This window comes from Stomoxys calcitrans, chromosome 1 (assembly GCF_963082655.1).
Source record: "Stomoxys calcitrans chromosome 1, idStoCalc2.1, whole genome shotgun sequence".
Classification (NCBI taxonomy): domain Eukaryota; kingdom Metazoa; phylum Arthropoda; class Insecta; order Diptera; family Muscidae; genus Stomoxys; species Stomoxys calcitrans.
This window is the reverse complement of record NC_081552.1, coordinates 270,134,612-270,142,770: the sequence shown is the minus strand read 5'-3', so window position 1 is coordinate 270,142,770 and position 8,159 is coordinate 270,134,612. Positions and strand designations below refer to the sequence as shown.

Genomic DNA, 8,159 nt, shown 5'->3' with positions numbered 1-8,159 from the left:
GTAAAAAGTAAATGTCAAAGGTCAATTAATAGAACAAATAATAACTTGAATACATGTTGCAAATCTGGGTGTTTTATTGGATTGAAAAAAAAAAAATACGCTAACGCTAACTAAGTTGTTTGATTTGAAATATCCATGTATGTAATTTGAAATGTATAATTATAAAAAACTCATTTATTTCATCATATGTAGTATTTTTTGTTTGACATTTTATAAGTCAAATATGTATTTTTTTATATGAAGCACAATTCAATCACTCAGCTAAACTTTGGTCAAGACGATGTGGAAGATTGAAATCGATAGAAAACGATGCAAGTATTTAAATGGAAAAGGTCACCATGTTGTTTGTAGTAGCCTCAACCTACGAGTATACATCAAAGATCATAAATCACCGAATAAGACAATCATGGAATAACCCAAGAAAAACAGTAGCACTCAGTCAAATTGTGTTTTTGTCTGTCTATGTCTTTCCTTCAATTATAATCTTCAGCTAGAGACAAACGGTGATTTCCATTGGCAGTACTTAGCCCGCATTGTAAAGACTAGGAAGAGGAGTAAGTATTTTAAGAGCCTTTTTGGGCCTCTTTATAAAGGGTGATCTTCTTAAAACTAAAGAAAAATTTTCCAAAAAAAAAAAAACACTTAAAATTCAGAAAAATTCGTAAAATCTTCATTTGAATCGATAGCACGGTCCATGTAATTTAATGTTTGAAGATTATTTCATGCACATGTTGACATGTTGGTCTATCCGCTTAGTCCAATTTTGGCATACTCTTTCCAACATTTCGACCGGTATCTCAAGAATAAATGCTTCAATGCTATCTTTCAGTGCGTCAATTGAAGCAGGCTTGTCTGTATAGAGATGAGCTTTAACATAAATAGTTTATAGGCGTTAAATCGCACGATCTAAGCGGACAATTGACTCTTCCCGAACATGAAATAAAATGTTCACCGAACTCGTCTCTCAATAATTACGCGTGCTCTTGCATTTTGGACAAACAATGTTGGTTATCATCTTACGATAGCGCTCACCATTCACAGTTGTGTTACGCATCATCTTTGAAGAAGTACGGCCCAATGATGTCACCAGCCCATAAAACACACCAAACTGTGACATTTTTTGTATGCATTGGTGGCTCTTGCAATGTTTCTGGCTGATCTTCACTCCAAAATGGACAATTCTGCTTATTTACGTACCAATTGAGCCAAAAATGAGCTTCGTCGCTTCGTCGAAGAAGGGCGCGATGAACTTTCTTAACAGAGCACGCATTTTGATAATAAAATTCAATAATTTGCAAGCGTTGTACGTTTAACAGACGGTTAAATTATAGACCAAACTGAAGATGTTTGAAAGTGAAACAATACACGAAACGTGCGTTAGCTGCTTAAACCAGTGTTGCCAAAAAGTTATTAGCTAAACAAGTAAGAGCGTGCTAAGTTCGGCCGGGCCGAATCTTATATACCCTCCACCATGGATCGCATTTGTCGAGTTCTATGCGCGGTATCTCTTTTTAGGCAAACAAAGAATATTGAATAAAAACTGTTTTGCTATTGGAGCTATATCAAATTATAGTCCGATTCGGACCATAAATGAAAGCTGAACATTGTAGAAGTCATTGTGTAATATTTCAGTTCATTCGGATAAGAATTGCGCCGTGTAGGGTCTCAAGAAGCAAAATCGGGAGATAGGTTTATATGGGAGCTGTATCAAGCTATTGATCGATTCAGACCATATTAGACACGTGTGTTGAAGGTCATGAGAGAAGCCCTTGTACAAAATTTCTTCCAAATTGCATGAGAATTGCGCCCTCTAGGGGCTCAAGAAATCAATATCCCACATCGGTTTATATGGGAGCTATATCAAGTTAAGTACCGATTTGCGCCATACTTACCACAGTTATTGGAAGTCATAACAAAACACCTCGTGCAAAATTTCATCGGATGAGAATTGCGCGCTCTATGGGCTCAAGAAGTCACGATCCAAGATCAGTTTATATGACAGCTATAGCAGATTATAAACCGATTTAAATCATACTTAACACAGTTGTTGGAAGTGGTACCAAAACACTACATGCAAAATTTCAGTCAAATCGGACGAGAATTGCGCCCTCTAGAGGCTCAAGAAGTCAAGACCCAAGATCAGTTTGATTTGCAAAAATGTTTTCTCTGTGCCTCATATGACCCACTAAACATTACCTCGTCACCCTATTTCAACAGTTGTAATATTCAACATTGATTGTTAGAATCTAATTTATTTGCTGTCTATAAAACACATGTCTGACAACAAAAGTTTTTTAAATACCTACGACTGCATTTGCCAAGGCCTTCTAAATTTCACCCGCTTTTATGTTCCCTTGTGCGATTCGACCATGTTGATAGAGTGGTGCACGGATTGGCCTAATCCACTATCACCTCTAGCCAAGAATACGGAAAAAGTGTTTGAGGCTCACTAACTCAGCTTTGTTACTCTTATTCGCTTTTGAGCGTCTTATGATTGTCGTCAAGATGTCGCCTTTTTGTGCACTCACTCCATACACTCACAAATCATGAGATATCCCAGAGAAATCATAAAAGTCGAATCTGTAGAGAAAAAAAGACATCGCACTCCATAACTGTAGCTATTTAATATGCAGCGTTTGATGTGGTCTGTTGGGGGCACTTTTATTCTTCGACGTCAGCTGCCGACTCTGGGTCCAGTTAGCATTTGCGCCAGCAGCCAGAATCAGTTGGATTTGCCAGCTACCCGCGGGCCACTCTGCCCGTCACTCACTCGTCCAGAGACGGGGCATATTGGCAACGACTTAATGGTTCTGTGGCAGGCAGACATCACTGACAACAGCAGCCATCCATGGCAATCACGGCGTCAATCGGACTCGGGGGCAAGTGACATTGTGACGATGATGGTGAGCGGAGGCTGGCCGGCCGGTCGATCAGACAGAGTGAGAGATAACAAAAGTGGTTTATGCTTATTGCAGTGATCAATCACGGGCAACTCATCTGTCACTTGCTTAATAGACTTCATTATTTATAATATTTATTTAGTTGTGTTGCCCCCTCCCTTACCCCCCTTCCGCCGACAGTTGGCCAGCGATTGCCCCCTCGCATCGCTTGGCTGTCCTGGTGCATGATCATCTGAAAAGCGCATTTGTGAGATTCGGTGGTGTGTTTTGGTGACAAATTAGTGAGAAAATAAATTCGAATACCATTAATCATGGAAACACGAATTGAATATTTGTGTGAAGTAGTACTTGCGAAGGAGATCCAGGGGATGGGAAATTAATTGTCATGGCCAATATGAGCGAAGCCTGTCTTGAGACCTTGAAGTAGTAGTGTTTCAAAAGAAAAAAAAAAAAAAAAACAGAAGAAAAACAAAAATTATTTTGGCTTGGCTTATTTTGGGTCGACTCGAATAGAAAAAGGTTAGCCATAATTTTCACATGAATGAACTCGTCTGAGCATGGTGGCAAAATGTCCATCCAATAGGCAACAAAAATTGAAGGATGCGAAATGTTTAAAAAAGTTTTACTGAAGTTGTAAATGGATCCATGGTTGTAGTTGTAGTAGGCGTCAAAAACTCGCATTGCCATATCGAGCATCATATGCACTCAGTATTTAAACAAGAACCGGTGCCATCTGGCTTCTGTTTAAGACCCGGAAATTGATGTCCACCTTAGGCAACAATTGTCGTGGTGGGAGCGCTTCCTCCAAAGCACACCGCAAAAAGGAGATATTTTGTGATCAAGGCAATAGGATTCAAATGAAATGTATTTGAGGGAAGAAAAAGAACCTGAAAAGTTTCGATAGCCCAAAAAACCCCCAAAAAACACCCCCAGCATGGCAATATGGAGCTCAAATGAAAGGTACTTGGGAGTATAACACGAATTTGATATCCATACTCTGGGCGAAGATAAACAAGTGAGAGAGAGGTATTTGGGAGTAGAATAGGGAGACATCATCATTGGCGATATAAGCACCGATAATAACAATATGGAAATCTAATGAAGGAAATTTGGAAAAAGATATGACATTTAAATTTGAGAACCAATGTCTGTTAAGAAATATGAAAAGATTATATCTGTGGCAGTATAACATATATGTTAACATTTTTTTATACCCACCACCGAAGGATGGGGGTGTATTCATTTTGTCATTCCGTTTGCAACACATCGAAATATCCATTTCCGACCCTATAAAGTATATATATTCTTGATCAGCGTAAAAATCCAAGGTGATCTAGTCATGTCCGTCCGTCTGATCGTCTGTCTGTTGAAATCACGCTACAGTCTTCAAAACTAAAGATATTGAGCTGAAACTTTGCACAGATTCTTTTTTTGTCCATAAGCAGGTCAAGTTCGAAGATGGGCCAAATCGGACTATATGTAGATATAGCCCCCATATAGACCGATCCTCCGATTTAGGGTCTTAGACCCATAAAAGCCACACTTATTATCCGATTCTGCTGAAATTTGGGACAATGAGTTGTCTTAGCCCCTTCGACATCCTTCGTCAATTTGGCCAAGATCGGTTCAGATTTGGATATAGCTACCATATAGACCGATCCTCCGATTTAGGGTCTTGGACCCATAAAAGCCACATTTATTATCCGATTTTGCTGAAATTTGGGACAGTCAGTTGTCTTAGGCTCTTCGACATCCTTTGTCAATTAGGCTCAGATCGGTTCAGATTTGGATAAAGCTGCCATATAGACCGATCTCTCGATTTGAGGTTTTGAGCCCATAAAAGGCGCATTTACTGTCCGATATCGCTGAAATTTGGGACAGAAAGTTGTGATAAAACTTTCGATATTTTTTTTAAATTTGGCTCAGATAGGTCCGGATTTGTATATAGCTGCAATAAAGACCAATCTCTTGATTTAAGGTTTTGGGGCCATAAAAGGCACATTTATTGCCCGATTTCGCCGAAATTTGGGACAGTGAGTTGTGTTAAGCTCGACATTTATCAGCAACTTGGTCGAAATCGGTCCAGATTTGGATATAGCTGCCATATAGACCTATATCTTGATGAAAAGCCTTGGCCCAATAAAAGGCGCATTTATAATCCGATTTCACTGAAATTTGACACAGTGACGTATGTTGAGCTTTTCGACATCCGTGTCGTTTATGGTTCAGAGCGGTTTGTTTTTAGATATAGCTACATAAAAGAGCAAAATTTTGTTTTATACAGTTGAACAATGACTTTTACTTATTAGTATTTGGTCCAAATCGGAACATATTTCGATATATCTGCTATGGGTCATAAGGTATGCATTTTTCCCCGGATTTGACGAAAGGTGGTTTACATATATACCCGAGGTGGTGGGTATCCAAAGTTCGGCCCGGCCGAACTTAAAGCCTTTTTACTTAAAAATTAAGTTAACGACAAGCTTATGTAGACGTATATTATTTTTAATTTAAAAATAGATTGTGCAAAGGTTACCAAGTTCAATTTAATGTTATAACACAATTCTAACTAAAATTTTTACCAATTATAAGAAGATCTAAGTTGGCAATTCAAATTCTTCCAGAATAAATTTGGCTTTATTTCGATGTTATGATGCACAATTATATTAAAAACCTTCCATGTTGCTCAAAGGATTTTTGTCATTCGACGTACCTGTGGCGAAACTTTAAAACTGGTAAATTTTCGAGTTCACTATCCACCCATCATTTTTATCCATTATTGGTCTATACGCTTAAATAGTCACCCGCGATTTCTCTCTTTAATAGATGAGACACAAGAGAATAACTATGGGTCGAGGAATGAATAATAGTTTGCGGCTATCGAAACACTTTTGCCATTAAGTGTTTTTGGTTTTAAAACAAATGAAAGGTAATTTTACCGTGGCGAAGTTGCTAAAGGGAATATATAAAAATATATTGGGTTGCCCAAAAAGTAATTGCGGATTTTTCATATAGTCGGCGTTGACAAATTTTTTCAACGGCTTGTGACTCTATAATTGCATTCTTTCTTCTGTCTGTTATCAGCTGTTACTTTTAGCTTGCTTTAGAAAAAAAGTGTAAAAAAAAAAATATATTTGATTAAAGTTCATTTTAAGTTTTATTAAAAATGCATTTACTTTCCTTTAAAAAATCCGCAATTACTTTTTGGGCAACCCAATAGTTTTATTCAATAGTGCTGTATTATGGCTAACGTTTGATATGTTGAAGCGAAACGTTTTATAGTTACAATAAAAGAAAAGCTTTGTAATAAAAGTATTTTGGTTCTCGTTAAAATGCCTCAAACTTTTTTTGGGTGTAATGAGAGGTATCGTTTTGATATCTCTTGTATATCTGGAACTCTATATATCAACATTACATGCAACTTACTTGTGCCGATGATCGATATCATGAGTCTAATGCATGAATTGTTTCAAATGAAATACAAAGGGATTGTGAATAATTTGTCTTCAATTTTTCATTCATTTTTAGTAATGCGATTTTTACTTTAATTTCATTCCAGTATCCATTTTGGTATCCATTAGTATGACACTGATGTCATCCGCGCAAAAAATTTCGACAGATAATGAGTACCCAGTTTAGGGTGATATTACAAGCAAATGTTATCTAAACATATTTCAGAGAAAATATCCATATCAGACCACGACACGAGAAAATACATTTTTAATATTCAAACTACTTGACGGGACATTTCATAATATGTAAGGCATTAATAAATACAAAATTGTTAATGCCCTCTTATCAGGTAAATATTTTCCCACAAAATTATTAATGTTTATGCACACACCACACACGATGAGTGTGTATATGGACTCCTCAATACAAATGGAAATAATATAAATCAGCCTACAGAAAAATGTCAGCTACTCAACACAAATCCAAGAAATTTTAGTAAAAATTATTCGATATAAAATTTCCATATAAAACGCATGCCACTCCCCTTTTCGGTTTTAATGATCAAACGCACAGACTTAAAATCGACCACGGAGCAAAGGAAGGGAGTCGGAGGCCTATGGCGCTCTTATCAATTACCAAGAATTCACCAACAAGGGCAGACGAAGAGAATTCCATTTGAATTTTTATTTAATTTTTTTGTCAATAGTTAATAACCCGCTAACATGTCGCAGCTTTTGTTTTTGGCTTCGAGTACTTTTAAACAGAAAGCCCCATCGAAATAATCAAAACGAGCAAATAAATGATAACGCCACCATCACCACCCACCCACACTCCAGGCCACAGCTGTCGAGGAATGACAAAGACGACTTCGCGCTATTCCAACAACGGGAAACTAGCAATTTTTTGTGGTTAACTACCATTTTCGTAACAAACTGAAATAGATGGCATTAATCTTAAATCATGAACATAAAAAACTTACAATATTTGCTACAAAGTAAAAGCGCAGAGGCCAGCAACGAAACAAGTGACCGAAAACACGCTATAAACGAAAACTGATATGACAGTGGGAGGCAGGACATACATGGCCGTGGAGTGAAACAAAGTAAAGAGGATATTGTGGAGATCGGCCAACTCGAATTACGTATGCCCTGCATTGGTATGAAATTTGAATTTTGAAAAACGCCTTCACATTGAATGTTTCTTGCCGAAATTTCATCAAAATCGAAGCTAAAAAAATAAAATCAGGAGATCAAGCAAATTTAGTGACCATATAAGACATTGAACCCATCATACTTGCTGTCCATGTTAGTAAGCGGTACTTACGAGTATATAACACTCTATACTAAATGTAGTCGAAATGGAATTAAAACTGCGCATTCTGTGATCTCAAATGGGTTTATGTGGCGGGTTTATTAAAGTCTTTAACCTTGAACCGAGCGATTAATGCCATCTATGATGTTGTGCATGAAAAATTTCATCGAAGTAGCGCATTTCATCAACTCAACTCACTGTCCCAAATTTCGACGACATCGGACAATAAATGCGCATTTTATAGGCCCAAAACCTTGAATCGAGAGATTGTCTATATGGCAGCTATATCCAAATCTGGACCGATCTGGGCCAAATTGAAGAGGGATGTTGAAGGGCCTAACACAATTCACTTTTCGCAATATTGGCTAAATCGGACAATAAATGCCCCTTTTATGGACCCAAAGACTTAAATCGAGAGATCGGTCTATATGGCAGCTATATCCAAATCTCAACCGATCTGGGCCAAATTGCAGAAGGATGTCGAAGGGCCTAACT

At 37.5% G+C, this 8,159-nt stretch overlaps 1 long non-coding RNA gene across 1 annotated transcript; it reads left to right on the top strand.

Moving 5' to 3' along the window:
• The first annotated feature begins 257 nt into the window (after window positions 1-257).
• On the top strand, window positions 258-7,737 carry LOC131994199 (uncharacterized). Its single transcript, XR_009396527.1, has 2 exons — window positions 258-554; window positions 6,460-7,737. It is a non-coding gene; the product is annotated as an uncharacterized LOC131994199 (long non-coding RNA).
• The last annotated feature ends 422 nt before the right edge of the window (window positions 7,738-8,159 follow it).